The sequence below is a fragment of the Musca domestica genome, unplaced genomic scaffold, assembly GCF_030504385.1.
Source record: "Musca domestica strain aabys unplaced genomic scaffold, Musca_domestica.polishedcontigs.V.1.1 6, whole genome shotgun sequence".
Taxonomy (NCBI): domain Eukaryota; kingdom Metazoa; phylum Arthropoda; class Insecta; order Diptera; family Muscidae; genus Musca; species Musca domestica.
In genome coordinates this window covers 19,335,771-19,351,892 of record NW_026712363.1, presented here as the reverse complement: position 1 = coordinate 19,351,892, position 16,122 = coordinate 19,335,771, and the positions used below count along the sequence as shown (strand labels likewise).

The window sequence follows — 16,122 nt, the reverse complement described above, 5'->3', positions numbered from 1 at the left end:
GATGGTACAAGACACAAAAGATTTATTCACATTTAAATGATGGAGTGCTCTAACGATAGCCACTTTTGGTTTTCCAGCTAAATATAAAGAAATCACACTATCACGCTTGAATTCAATCACGAATGACTTTGTTTCTGGAAAATTCTCACCAAAATGCTATTGCACGCTTGTAAACAATATAATGAGCTTGTCGGACGAGTGGCTTAGAAATGACAGCAGTCTGAAGTTGATTGCAGTTTTTTCATCTCACCCTGAATGTCAGAGAAAAAGAGTTAACTGTCAAATAGCCTATGTCTCTAGTTGGATAACATGAGACATGTGCAAAGTAGATGTTCGTTCTTCATTCGCCTCGAGATAATTTATCAGCCATTCCATTCCCCTCTATATTGTTGTGTCCTGGAACCCAACAAAGCTTAATGAGTCCATGTGTTTTCAGGTGAGCTTTTTTGCTTTGATGAGAAATGTGATTAGCTGACGATGTGAAAGTGATCGGGTAATCGTGGGGATGTTGACAAGTGAGTAAGAACAGGAATTACAGTGTTTTTGTTTGAGCTAACGCTGGCGTTCGGGGTTGTGACAATTTTAAGGTAATCGGGAACTTGAAGTTGATTGGAAGATCAGGAATTTTAATGTTTATATTACGAGGTTTGTGTATACCTCTAATTACCCATGATTCCTGCGGAACAGCGAACCAAAGCTCCTGAAGAACAGCGAGCTAAAGCTGTTGCGAAATAATGATTTGAATCTCGTGCTGAACAGCGAACCTAAGCTCTTGCGGAATAATGAACAGAAAATTATTAAGAAAATCACTAACTACCCTTCTCTCCTTGCAGTAGAAAGCCAGTCTCATCAAAATATGTTTCATTTAGCTGTGCTGGTACCCATAAGTATTCTTATATATCTATAAACATATAATTATGATTATAATTAATATGTTCTCCTAATAAAAGATGGACAAGTTAAAAAGCAGTAAGTTCGGCCGGGCCGAACTTTGAATACCCTCCACCATTTGGAAATTTTCAAAAAATAATATCCTTAAAACATTCTGTTAAAATTTTAAAAATGCCGAATATAGCCGTTATATTGTGGTCAATACGACGTGGCATTCTTTGCCATTAGCCATTACCATATTCAAATTCGAAACTTGAAATAAACGGTGAATAATGTAGCTAAAATCATCAAAATATCGTATTTAGGGAGGTACCGTTATATGGGAGCTGTGCGAAGACCTGGCCCAGCATAGACAATTTTCTGTCACAGGCTATAGCATCCATTACTAACGTCCAATACGATATCTCAAACAATTTCGGTTGGTATTGTACCTAAACTCGTCAAAATACCGAATATAGGGAGGTACTGATATATGCGACCTATATGAAGACCTGGACCTGCATAGGCAAATTTCTGTCACAGACTGTAGTTCCCATTACGAACTCTAAATACGTAAATTGAAACAATTCCGGTGAATAAGACGCTACAATCATCGAAATACCGAATTTTGGGAGGTACTGTTATATGGGGGCTATACGAAGACGTGGACCTGCACAGACAATTTTCTGTCATAGGCTGTAGTATTCATTACGAATCTTAAATACTAAATTTGAAACAATTCCGGTAAATAATGTCGCTCAAATCATCAAAATACCGAATATAGGGAGGTACCGTAATATGGGGGCTATACGAAGACGTGGACCTGCACCGACAAATTTTTGCCTTATGCTGTAGTATCCATTTCGAACTTCAAATACCAAAGTTGAAACAATTCCGGTGAATAATGTCGCTAAAATCATCAAAATACCGAATAACGGGAGGTACCGTTATATTTGGGCTATACGAAGGCGTGGACCTGCCCAGAATATTTTCTGTCATAGGCTGTAGTATCCATTTCGAACTTCAAATACCAAAGTTGAACAATTCCGGTGAATAATGTCGCTAAAATCATCAAAATACCGAATATCGGGAGGTACCGTTATATGGGGGCTATATGATAACTGGGACCTACATGGCCCATTTACGAACTTAACTTGCCTACTGGAAAAATTAACACGTGTGCAAAATTTTAGCCTTCTATCTCAATCCGTTCGAAAGATAGCGTGATTACAACAGACAGACAGACGGGCATGGCTAAATCGACTTAGAATTTTACGCTGATCAAGAATATATGTACTTTGTTGGGTCTGACATGAGTATTTCGAGGAGTTACAAACGGAATGACAAAGTTAATATACCCTCCATAGTATGGTGGAGGGTATAAAAAGAAGTCCCCAACACAAGCCTGTCTCATCGTAACCAACCAGAACTATATGTGACCGGTATTATTAAGTGAATGAGAATTATTTGCCTTATGCGGTGACCGGCATATTGTCGAAAGCCTAATTGTTCATTACGTGGCCAACGAATACTAGAGTGTGGTTGGTTGACGCTATTGTCGTCGCATTTTCTTATGGCCTTGCTGTTGCCGTTGATGTTATTATTATAAATCGGGGCAAACCAACCTCTACCAACACAAAGGCTGTGAATGTGTATGTTTCACAGACATAAATATCTCTCGGTAAACGTTATGTGTGCTAATTCTTTGCCAAATTTCAATTGGTCTTTAAAACACAAAAACGTTGAGTTTGCCCATCAAACCACTGTATTCCAGGCACCTCCTAGTATTTTTGGTTGTTTCCTAGGAATGCTATTAGAGTATGAATGAACAAATCTGTTGTTACTGTAACTGACGGTGCATGAGATATGGATGAGTCTATGTTGCTCATCCTTTTCCTGAAGCAGGATGGCTGGCTGGCTGGCTGGCATTGGTGCTGCCTGCTAATAGCATTGGTGACGATGACAACAGACACTGCAATGTTTTAGATATTGGATGGTTGGTGCTGTTGTTGATGGCGTTTCAAAGCATTTAAATGATAATATGATTAAATTTCGTCTGTCCCCAGAGCGGGGGTGTGTGTCTAGAAGGATATTTTATAAAGTGATTCACTGGCATTTTGTCAGTTCAGCTTGCGAAGGTCAATGATATCTGGATTTGCATATTGTATATTGCAGATTGAGAATGAAAATTCGATGATGAACTCGTCTCAAATGTAGCGAACTCTTCGTTCTTTTTTTCAGCAATATTTTCCGTTTTGTAAAATTGTCGACCATTAATTGAACATGCCGAGCGACAGAGAAAGAGAGAGAGAGGGTTGATAACAATATGAAATGCGATTGGATGTTGTTACAACGTTTGTTCATTGTTTTTCGTAAACTGTCTGCATGTTGACAGGGTTTTAGCTATTCAAAGCGTGTTAAAGGGATAATTGCTTAACATTCTCCAAAGCAGCTCAAGTTGCATTTTTTTTGTTGTGTTGTGTGGCGTTCTCTAGCTAAACCTATAGTTAAAATGAAATGATACGTCTATGTTGTTGGGGAATTGTTTAAGCCATGGTATTTTGATGTTATATCGGCAAAGTTAAGTGGTTGACATGACAGCCCAGGTCATTTGCCTAAAGCGATCATTGTGTACATACAGGTGTTTGCCCGAAGTTAATTTGGCTAATGGTCTGTTGTGGCATTGGCATTGCAGAATGAATGGTCGGTGAAACCTCAGTGGGTGTTCAACTTCGAATAGAACAATGAACAATTTAAAGGGCATTCGGTTTCAGTAAAATTCGCCATAATTCTTAGGAAACAAGAGTCGGGACAGAAAATAATAAATAAAATTGGAATTAACATAACTGTAATTGGCATGCTAAAATTATATTGCATGGATACAATGAACTTTTACAAAGGAATCTAATTAGCCACTACGGGATTATATGATTTCATTCATTAGCATTTACTGCAGAAGAACATGTATTAAATACAACGTGAAGTTAAACCATTAAACTGTATTTAAGTTACCGGCACAATTTTATCAAACTAAAAGCGAAATTTGCAAGAAAGAGTTCAAAACATGTAAAAAAAAGCTGTAAGCTCGACCGGGCGAACTTTGAATACCCTCCACCATTTGGAACGACTTTGGCAATTCACAAAAAAAAAAAAAAAAACAAAAAAAAATCCGTTAAAAATTCTGTTAAAATCTTAAGACCACTAAAGAAAGTCTTAAAGTCGGGCGGGGCCGACTTTATGATACCCTACACCACTTTGCTAATTTTGTAGAGCTCCATATAACAATTAAAAGTTTTCATGGAAGAATTCAATCATACACCCTATGATTATAATTATAATTTAAAGTTCAAAGGACTAAATAAAGTATTTGCATCTTTTAAATTCGGAATTGTATTGCCCATTTGGTGCACAATTAATTCGGAACCGATCTCGATAAAATTTGGCAAAAATATTTCTGAGCTGTATTTCATATATTTCCCTGAATATCGTTGTTACGGAGTGCATATTACGGCTGTGGGTAACAAATATGACAAATCGGATGAACAATATATATGGGAGCTATAGCCAAATCTGAACCGATCTTCACCAAATTTGACATACTAGCTTCTAAACTCAATTCGGCCGTAAGTGCCAAATTTCATCCACTTTGGTCAAATATTAGACGTTTCGTGCATAATCAAAAATAAATCGGACGAAGTAATATATGGGAGCTATATCCAAATCTGAACCGATCTCGATAAAATTTAGCAAATGTATTTCTGAGCTGTATTTGATATATTTCCCCAAATATTGGTGTCACAGAGACTGGATGAACAATATATATGGGAGCTATAGCTATATCTGAACCGATTTCGATCAAATTTAGCATACTTATTTCCAGGTTCAACCTGATCGAACGTGCAAAATTCCATACTATTCGCACTGAAGTTACACGTTTGGTGCACAATAAAAGGTAAATCGGACGAAGTTATATATGGAAGCTATATCTAAATTTTGACCGATTATCTCCAATTTCAATGGGGTTAGTCCTTGGGCCAAACAAATGATTTGTGCAAAATTTCATCTGGATAGGTCAATAAATGCGAACTGTACTTTGTTTATAAAAATACCTGGACAGACGGACGGACGAACATCGACTCAGAATGTGATTCTATACAAATCATCAAAAGGAACTATGGGTCTGTCTCGTTTCCTTTTGCCTGTTACAAACAAATGCACAAAGACATAATACCCTGACCACCTTGTGGTGTAGGGTATAAATACCGAATGTAGCTCTTACATTAAGGTCTATACGACGACATAGACCTGCATAGGTAACTTTTGCCATAAGCATTACAATAATCAAATGCGAAACTTGGTGAATAATGCAGCTAAAGTCATCAAAATACCGAATATCAGGAAGTACCATTATATGGGGGCTATATGAAGACGTGGACCTGCACAGACAATTTTCTGTCATATGCTGTAGTATCCATTACGAACTTCGAACACCAAATTTGAAACAATTCCGGTAAATAATGCCGCTAAAATCATCAAAATACTGAATATCGAGAGGTATCGTTATGTGAGACGTTGACCTGCACAGACAATTTTCTATAATAGGCTGTAGTATTCATTTCAAACTTAAAATACCAGAAAAAATTGAAATGAGTCATGTCGCTAGAATCAACAAAGAATCGAATATCCGGATGTACCGTTATATGGGGGCTATTGCAAAGCGTGCACCTACATGGCCCGCCTTCAATACCAAAAGTCCAGCAGTCATAATGCACATTTGAGTAAAATTATATCAATCTAATTCAATTCGTTCGGAAGCTAGAGTGATTTCCACAGATGGATAGACGGACGGATATCGCTAAATCGACATAGAATTTTATGCTGATCAAGAATATATACACTTTGTGGGGTCTAAAATGTATAATTCGAGGTGTTACAAACAGAATGACAAACTTAATATACCCTGCATACTACGGTGGAGGGTATAAAAATCAAGAATTTTATTTCGATCGGAAGATTCTAACACCTGTTTTTTCTAGGGTTGCTTAAGGTATAGCTATCTACAGTTTTCGTAAAAGAGGTCTCATTGCACTTTACTCATGCAGTAACGCCAGGAAGAGCTGATTTCTATCAGTTCCGACATATGGGTGCCCCGTTTGGTGGCATACGACTAAATCCAGGGGACTCAATTTTATACTAACCGCTCCTTACTGACAACCGGATCTATAAAGAGCACTCTCCCAATCTGCATTGGATGTGCTGCTAAACTTCAAGCTTCTGCATATTTCAGCTAAATTCCAAGCGTTATGGAGTGCACCGAGATGGCGGAAAGCTCGTCATCCTCCTTTTGGTCATGTAGGAATCCTGAACACAGCAATAAGACGGAATATCCTAGGTGGAGGTAATAGAAAAAGTGATTACATGTCCACCTTTTTCGACTTTTATTACTTTGACATTACTCTACCTGATTGGGATGTCTGGGCTGGTGGTAAATCCCCTCTAAACGTTCTGGCACTTTATATTGACAGCTCCAAGATGGGAAGGAAGAAGGCACCGGCACCGGCTTATAAGCTAAATGAGAATAACAGCGTTTGTCAGGTGGAGATCATTGCAATAAAAAAGGCGGAAAATAAGGTAAGTGAACTCGGCCATAGCATAACAAGACCAGTGACTATATATGTCGATTGACGCATTGCCACTAAATCGAGAGCCACCTTTTACAGCAAGAAAGCCCTTGTAGAAATACGGGAAATCATTAAGCTTTGTTAGAACATAGCAATACAGGGTGAGATTAAAAAACTGCAAACAACTTCAGATTGCTGTCATTTCTAAGCCACTCGTGCGACAGCTGTTAAAATTATTCCAGTGATATTATATTATATATCATTGTTTACAAGCGTACAAAATCATTTTGGTAAGAATTTTCCAGAAAAAAAGAGTCACGTGATGGAATTCAAGCGTGATAGTGTGATTTCTTCACATTTGGCTGGAAAACCACAAGTGGCTATCGTTAGAGCACTCCATTATTTAAATGTGAATAAATCTTCTGTGTCTCGTACTATCGCTCGTTACCGTAATACTGGTAGCGTAGCCAGACGTCAGGGATGTGGACGGAAGAAAACAACAACATCAGCAGAAATGGTTCGATCAGAACAGAAGCGACTTGATCGAAACTCGCGTCGCTTTGGCGAAAAATGGCTCGTGAGCTGAACATATCACAATATTCCATTCGGCAAATATTGAAAAATGAGCTCCGTATAAAGCCATTGAAATTCCAAAAAATGCAAGAACTTACACCGCAACAGAAAGGAAATAGACTCAAAAGAGCAAAAGAGTTGCTTCGCTTGGCCGAAAGTTGTGAACTGTCGAATTTGGTTTTCTCCGATGAGAACACATTCGTTGTCCAGCAGTTTGTAAACAAAAAAATTGATCGTGTTTACTTGCCAAAGAGGTCAGCTGAAAATATGCAACTTCGGTTGGCAACCAGAACTCAAGCGTCGGCCATGTTGATGGTGTGGGCCGCCATAACAGCCGATGGTCGCTCTCCGCTCGTATTAATCGACAGTGGCATCAGAAGAATTATCGCGAAAATATTCTGGAGGGTGTATTTAAGCCTTGGGCATGCAAATATTTTGGCCGCAGTCCTTATTCCATCAGGACTCAGCACGCGCCACCCAAGAATGGTTACAAAATGAGGTTCCTCGCTTCGTTTCCAGCGCACAATGGCCACCAAAATATCTGGATACCAATCAGCTGGACTATTGTGCCTGGAGTATTTTGGAAAGCAAGGTTGGCACTAAAAAATACCAAAGTGTCTATCACCTCAAGCAAGCGCTTCGCCAAGCGCTTAATCACCAAGAACTTCTTGTGCAGAATTTCAGACAATTCCACTGAAAAATGTGGCTAAATTCATCAAAATACCAAATATCGGGGGTACTGTTATATGGGAGCTATACGATATCGTGGACCGATATAGCCCATCTTCGAACTTGACCTGCCTGCAGACAAAAGACAGATCTGTCCAAAATTTTAGCTTCCTATCTCCACTCGTTTTGACTGTAGCGTGATTAAAACAGACGGACGGACGGACAGGGCTAAATCGTCTTAGAATTTTACTTTGATAAATAATTTCGATGAGTTACAAACGGAATGACAAACTTTATATACCCTCCATACTATGTATGGTGGAGAGTATAAAAATTATGGCGTTTGACTTTGTTGCAGTTTTTTTATCTCACCCTGTACTTCAAGTCTGTAAGTAGAGTTGTATGAATGCTACACCTATATGGCCCATTTTCAATTCTAGCAATCCTGCAGACCTAAGATATATTCGAGTAAAATTTTATTCACCTAGTTAGAGGGATTTGGAATTAGTAATGAAATTTGTTACAACAATTGAAAAAGCTGTAAGTTCGGCCAGGCCGAACTTTGGAAAAAAATGGCAATTTTCAAAAAATTAAAATCCATTAAAAATTCTGTTAAAATCTTAAAAAAAAACCCGAATGTAGTCGTATATTTGGCTCTATACGACGACGTGGACCTGCATATGCAACTTTTGTCATAAGCCTGCACAGACAATTTTCTGTCACATTTTCTGTAGGATCTATTACGAACTTCAAACACGAAATTTTAAACAATTCCGGTAAATAATGTCGCTAAATTATTATAGTAGTAAATAGTGGGAGGTACCGTTATATGGGAGCTATATGAAGACGTGGACCCGCATAGACAATTTTCTGTCACAAGCTGTAGTATCCATTACAAACTTCAAATGCGCGACTTGAAACAATTCCGAAAAATAATGTCGCTAAAATCATCAAAATACCGAATATCGGGTGGTATCGTTATATGGGGGCTATACAAAGACATGGAGCTGCACAGCCAATTTTTTGTCATAGGCTGTAGTACTTATTACAAAATACAAACTTACAATACCAAAAGTCCTGCAGACATTATATATATTTGAGTAAAATTTTATCAATCTACTTCAATCCGTTCGGAAGCTAGAGTGAGTTCCACAGACGTACAGACGGACGGAAATCGACACAGAATTTTATGCTGATCAAGAATATATATACTTTGTGGTGTCTAAAATGTATATTTCGAGGTGCTGTCAATGGAATGACAAACTATAATAACAATACCCTCCATACTATGGTGGAGGGTATAAAAACAACATTGTATTTCCTAAAGCAATACAGTAACTAAAATTTTAATATTCCTGAATTTGTTTTACTTATTATTTAAATCCCTGAAGATGAAACTCAAAGAGCTTCGAAGTATTGGAAAATAAAAATTAATAATAATTAAAAAATAAAAAGCTTAACCTCAAGCTCAAACAATTGTTCTTATTATTAAAAATCACAAATTTCCCTAAATTTGAATGGGAATAAAATCAAAATGGGTAGCGAAATGCACCAGGTTCAGCTAGTACTTATATAAATGATCATAAGCTAAGGCTCTATGCGTCCGAAAAAAAACAACTGGCTAGCTTTCAAAATATCAGGTCGATAATGCTAAAATTGAATAAATTACGTTCTATTGATTTCATACTTTTAACCTTTAATAATTAATATAAACTACGCTATCCACGTCGCAAAAAATTAAGGTGAGCGATAAAATTGCAATATGTCCCTTGTCCTATTCTTTTTTACACAATGTATTAAGTATACCAGAATCATAAGTCTGCACATAGTTAAGACTTCATACATGATTTTATGTCCTTATGTTTCACTCGGTATTTACACAAAAATATTTATGTGATTTTGTGCTCATACAGACACACACACACCCCCACGGATGGGTACAGGGAGCGCTTGTGTGTGTGAGAGAGTATGAGAGAATCGGTAAACATTAATAACATTTAATATTAGTTTTTATGCTTTATCACTTGTGAGACATCATTCATCAAGGATTTAGTTAAGTGGCAAGAAAAATCTTTATGTTATCTTCGCCTCTCACTCCAATACTACCCCTCCGCCCACCACCAACCTTAAACAAAAATCTTTTTTGTTTTGCAACATGAACGCATATTACATCCTCCCTTACCATTTGAAAAATGAAACAAAAAGTTTACACCAACCAACTAGACTCCACCGCCAGCATTATGGGCGTCATCATATGCTCCAACACCCAAGCCACCGCCACCACCACCACCCTTCGCATCCAGACCCAGCCACATAACTACCATTACCACTTTAAGGATCATTTATCATTTTTAGCAAACAGCCACAGTAACAACAGCGAGCGTACATTATTATTTTTAAACATACGATTGTTGTCATACGCTGTCAGTTGCCATAACCGAATGTCAGTCTTGTTTTCCACTCTTCATGCCATTACCACGGCCACCACCGATGATAGTAGCGAATGAATGAGTGAATGGACGAAGGACCCAGCCAAGCGATATATGTACGCAAAAATGTGAAAGGAGGGGAAAAAGATGCTACCAGAGTCTCATCCCAAAATGTCCAAAACTGAAATTCCACACAACTTTGGGTAGCAGCTAGTTCGCTGGCTGTTTGGCTGGGCAAATCAAATCTGTGTGTTTGTGTACTTTGCCACCCGTTAAGCTGTTAGCATGGCCAGTGGGGTCACAGTTGTAACCAAAACAGTTGAACAAGGCCACCAGTAATAGAAAACATAGTTCGAATGAATTTTTCAGTTGTTGTTTCACTTCCGTTAAACAGTATGTAGCCAAAATGGCAACAACATCTCAGTATATCTGAAATATGTCCATCTACACGGCCGACATTCGTCCATCATTGCGAGGGAGAGAGTTGAACATAATCACAATATGCACTAAATCGAACAAAAGAAGGATGGACATTTGGAAAGCAACTACAATACAAAATATAAACAATCGAAAAATGGAAAAGTTGCACTGGCATTGATTTTTATAATAACTCTATGGACTGAACATAAATATGATGATATTCTGATATGGGCTTCTACCCTAATTTAGAAAGAATATATTACTGAAATGAATATTTCCATCTCTGGGTGATAGGTTTTCGGCTTGAAATTACGCTATTATTTAAATTTACATACTTATAATAATCTATTATAAAGATAATAAAAGCCAAATAAGTTCAGCGGGGTCGAACTTTTGATACCATATGCCAATGGGAAATGAAATTGAGGCTTGATATTCGAAACTTAAATATTTATATATATTTTTTTTTTCTAAGAAGCAAAAAAGCTTCGCGCTTATGCAAAAATATTCTTCGTAAAAAATGTGGGGAAACCCATCAAAATATGAAATATGGTGAATGGGATATACGCAATCGTGGGCCTATATAGAGAGAAGGTACCTTTCAATACTAATACTACATTTATTTGGAAACATGTATTTTGAATATACTTCATTGAATAACTGACTGATTCAAAGTCCAGAGGAAGCAGCTGAAGCTAAAATCAGGAAATTATGCATGTGGGATAATGTAAATGTGTAGGACTGATGTAAGGTTTTTAGCCTCCACCATAGAATGGAGGGTATATTAAGTTGTATACCCTCAACCATAGTATGTTAAGTTTGTCAATCCGTTGGAAACACCTCGAACAATAAATTTCAGACCCCACAAAGTATTTTTAATCAGCATAAAATTCTATGTCGATTAAGCGATGTTCGTCCGTCTATCCGTCTGTGGAAACACTAGCTTCCGAACGAAGTGAAGTAGATCGATAGAATTTTACTTAAATGTATATTATGTCTGCAGGACTTTTGACATTGAATGGGTCCACGTTTTGGTATAGCCTCCATATAACGGTACCTCAAGATATTCCGTATTTTAATGATTTTAGAGACATTATTCACCCGAAATGTTTCAAATTTGGTATTTGAAGTTCGTAATGAATACTACATCCTATGACACAAAATTGTCTGTGCAGGTCCACGTCTTCGTATAGCCCCCATATATCGGTACCCCCCGATATTCCGTATTTTGATGATTTTAGCGACATTATTTACCGGAATCGTTTCAAATTTGGTATTTAAAGTTCGTAATGGATACTGCAGCCTACGTCACGTTTTATAACCCCCATGGTACCTCCCGATATTCGGTATTTTGATGATTTTAACATTTTAAACAGAATTGTAGTAGCTTATGGCAAAAGTTGCCTATGCAGGTCCACGTATTCTTATAGACCCTGCAGAATTTTTAATGGATTTTATTTTATTATTATTTTTTTTTTGTTTGAAAATTACAAAAAATTTTAACAGTGGGGGGTATTCAAAGTTCGTCCCGGCCGAATTTTTTGGAAATTCGATTTTAAGTGTATTATATGTACGGATAGAGTTGAAATGTTGACATTGGTATAAGAAATATGTTAGGGAAGTAGGGTTGATACATGGAGATAAGTTTGGAAATGCTACTAAATATGGAGATGGCAATATAAAATGTTGGTATAGGGTCACTGCTTGTGAGTAGGGTTAAAATAAAGAGGTTATCTTGAATATACAAGTATTGGAAAAGAACTTAATTATAATAACACTTGGGGAATATTTAGCATCATTCATCATACTACGAAGGGTATATTAACTTTGTCATTCCGTTTGTAACCGCTCGAAATACTAATTTCAGACCCAGCAAAGTATATGCATTCTTGATCAGCGTAAAAATCTAAGTCGATTAAGCCATGCCCGTCTGTCTACGAATTGAGATGTGCATTTTGCCAGTAGGCAGGTTAAGTTCCAAAATGGATCATGTCGGACTAATTATTCGTAAAGCCCCCATATAACAGTAACTCTCATTATTCGGAATTTTAATGATTTTAGCGACATTATAGGCCGGAATTTCGTATTGGAAGAAGACGAAAGGTACTAAAGCCTATGACAAAAATTTTCGTATGCAGGTCCACGTTTCGTATTGCCGCCATATAAGGTATTTTAGGGACGTTATTCACCGAAATTGTTTCAAAATTTCGTATTTGAAGTTCGTAATAGAAAACTTCAACCTATGACAAAAACATTAAAAAATCGATTTTCATATTTTTTAGGTTTTGGTGAATATATGAGAAATTCTCTCAAAATTTATTTTTATTTGAATTTTGATCGCTTTTCATCTATTCAAAAAAAACGATATTAACGGTTTGATTAATATAAGCCTGACACAATGGACCCCCATGATATTAGGGGTTTAAATCTTTGGGACATATAACTGCGAAAGTGGAACTGATGAGATAACAAGTAAGGTAAAAGGTGTAAGTTCGGCCGGGCCGAACTTTTAATACCCTCCACCATTTGGTACACATTTGGCAATTTCCAAAAAATAAAATCCGTTAAAAATTCTGTTAAAATCTTAAGAATGCCGAATGCTTATACGACGACGTGGGCCTGCATAGGCAACTTTTGTCATAAGTTATTAGAATATTTAAATGAGAAACTTGAAGAAAAATCTGTTTATAATGTCGCTAAAATCATCAAAATACCGAATATCGGGTGGTACCGTTATATAGGGGCTACACGAAGACGTGGACCTGCACAGATAATTTTCTGTCTCAGGCTGTAGTATTCATTACGAACTTCAAATGCCAAATTTGAAACAATTACCATTTAAAAAATTTGGTTATGGCCCTCAAAATACCCATCACTGGAGCGCTACTTTTAAATGAGGCCCTATTGTTCAAGTTCTGCCAGATTGTTATCTACTCATAAAGATTTCAAAATATTAAATTACAATTACTTCTTTCAAAATTATGGTTCCTACTTTTAATACCCTCCACCATACATAGTATGGAGGGTATATTAAGTTCGTCATTAAAATAATCATTTTAGACCCAACAAAGTATATATATTCTTGATCAGCGTAAAATTCTAAGCCCTATAATCACGCTACAGTTTAAACGAATTAAGATAGGAAGCTAAAATTTTGCACAGATATCTCTTTTGTCTGCAGGTAGATCAAGTTCGAGGATGGTCTATATCGGTCCACTATATTGTGTAGCCCTCATATAACGGAACCCCCGATATTCGGTATTTTGATGATTTTATCAACATTTTCAACGGAATTGTCTGAAAATCCACACCAGGGGTTCTTTGAGAGCACTTTACCTCCTGACAGAGAATTCTCTATATAGGGTAACGATATCGTATATCCCCCATATAACGGTACCCCCCCCCCCTGATATTCGGTATTTTGATGATTTCAGCCACATTTGTCAATGGAATTGTCTGAAATTCCACCCAAGTAGTTCCTTGTGAGTACTTTACCCCCTGACAGAGAATTCTCTATATAGGTTAACGATATCGTATAGCCCCCATATAACGGTACCCCCGATATTCGGTGTTTTGATGATTTAGCCACATTTTGCGATGGTATTGTCTGAAAATGCACACAAGGAGTTCTTCGTGAGCACCTGAAAAGGATTTGTCTATATAGGTCTATAATATTGTATATCCCCCATATAACGGTACCCCCGATATTCAGGATTTTGATGATTTTAGCCACATTTTCCAATGGAATCTGAAAGTTCACACAAGGAGTTCCTTATGAATACTTTACCCCCAGACATAGATTTGCCTATATAGGTCCATAATATCGTATATCTCCCCATATATCGGCACCTTCCGATATTAGGCATTTTAAAGATTTTAACAGAATTTTAATGGATTTTTTTTTTAATTTTCTAATTCGATTCAAATGGTGGAGGGCATTCAAAGTTTGGCCCGGCCGAACTTACTGCTTTTTTACTTGTATTAACCTCAAAGCGTAACATCAACATTTTTGTGAAGATATTAGATCTGCACATACATTTTTGGAAAGAGAACAGACACCAAAATTTTTAGCATATTCTTTTCAAATCATTTCCAGCTGACCAGGTCTCAGGAATTTATGTTTCTAATGGATCCCCCTTCTCGCATCATTGTGCAGTGTACTCACATTTCGTTCATACCAAACAATGAAAGCAATTACAATCTTCACATACACACACACAATTTTGATATGCATTAAAGATACATAAATCAATCATAAAATATGTTTCATCATTTACCAGGCAAATCCCAAATGTTGAAATGTTCCCAAGCACAAAAGCAAAAAAAAAAAAAACGAACAACAAGAACAATTGTTGTCAGTGTCAGTCAGCAGTTGAACTTCCCACTGAAGGCTGGAATCCCCAAAAGTTCGTTTGCAGTTAAATCCCAACCCAATAACAATTGAAAAAAAAGATTTCTGTCATCGCATCGTTTACATCCCTTTTGGTATTTGCCACTGCGCCCCTCATTCATTCTTTATGACGAAAAACTGTCTATGACCATTTGTAAATTTACAATATTTTATTTGATGATTTGCTTTTCTATTTTCATCATTTTTTGTTTGTTGTTATACCCTACGAAACACTGGGGTACAGAGCATTATGCCTTCGTGCAATTGTTTGTAAAATAGAGAAGGAGGCGAGATAGACACATAGTTACTATTTAATGTGCCACGGAAAAAACATATTAAAGTTGGTGATAATTGGTCTAAATCAAGATAAAGCTTCTATATATATATATTTTTGTGTAATATCAGCTCAGATAGGATACATTTTGGCACATTGGCACATAAATGTTCAGACATTTAAATCCCCTAAAATTCACTCCATAATAATGATATTTGGCTCAAGAATAAAATGAAAAAAAACCTAGGCAAATTCTCTTTAGAAATGGCCTTGTTGATTTATTTCCCTAAGAGTTCGAAGATATCTCAATGATAAGTTTTCCTTTATCCATTCCTCTCCATATCTGTCGGACTGATGAGCTCCATAACTCTCAAAGAAGTATTTAGTCCATATAGAACTATTACTATCTTAAGTAGGTTGTGTTCTAAGATGCACATTGTCAACAACTACACTCAGGGTCACCCTTTTAAATTAGCATAGCCCTCATAAAATGCGATGTGATTTCCCGATTTGCACCAACTGTAATGCTGTGATGGAAATCTGACTTCTCGGTCCATTCCACATTTAAAAGTTTCTAAACACCATGTTAGAAAGTTTCAGTCCGATTACGTAAATAAATGGCTAATATGTATGTACAGGTTGAGATAAAAAAACTGCAAAAAAGACATACGCCATAATTTTTCTATTTTTTTTTTTTAATTTTATTGAACGAAATTGAAATGTTGGAAATAGCATCACATTTTAGAATACGTTTAGATCTGTTCGAATTGGTCACCTTTGGCCCGAACTATGGCCCTGAAACCGTCACACGCTGCCCAAATGTTGCTCTGTGATATTTTGGCCCATTCCCGACGAAGCGCTTGCTTGAGGTGATCG

The 16,122-nt window shown here is 36.9% G+C and overlaps 1 long non-coding RNA gene across 2 annotated transcripts in view; it reads right to left on the bottom strand.

Moving 5' to 3' along the window:
• The window catches only part of LOC109613358 (uncharacterized), a 100,142-nt gene that overhangs the window by 38,409 nt on the left and 45,611 nt on the right, over positions 1-16,122 (bottom strand). The window contains exons 3-4 of one of the 2 annotated variants that reach the window (XR_002194926.2): positions 6,332-6,438; positions 5,948-6,258 (exon numbers count right to left, since the gene is read on the bottom strand). The exons of the other annotated variant lie outside the window; for it this stretch is intronic. This is a non-coding gene — a long non-coding RNA (uncharacterized LOC109613358). Of the gene's footprint in view, positions 1-5,947; positions 6,259-6,331; positions 6,439-16,122 lie in introns of those variants that run through there. 2 annotated transcript variants of the gene reach the window in all.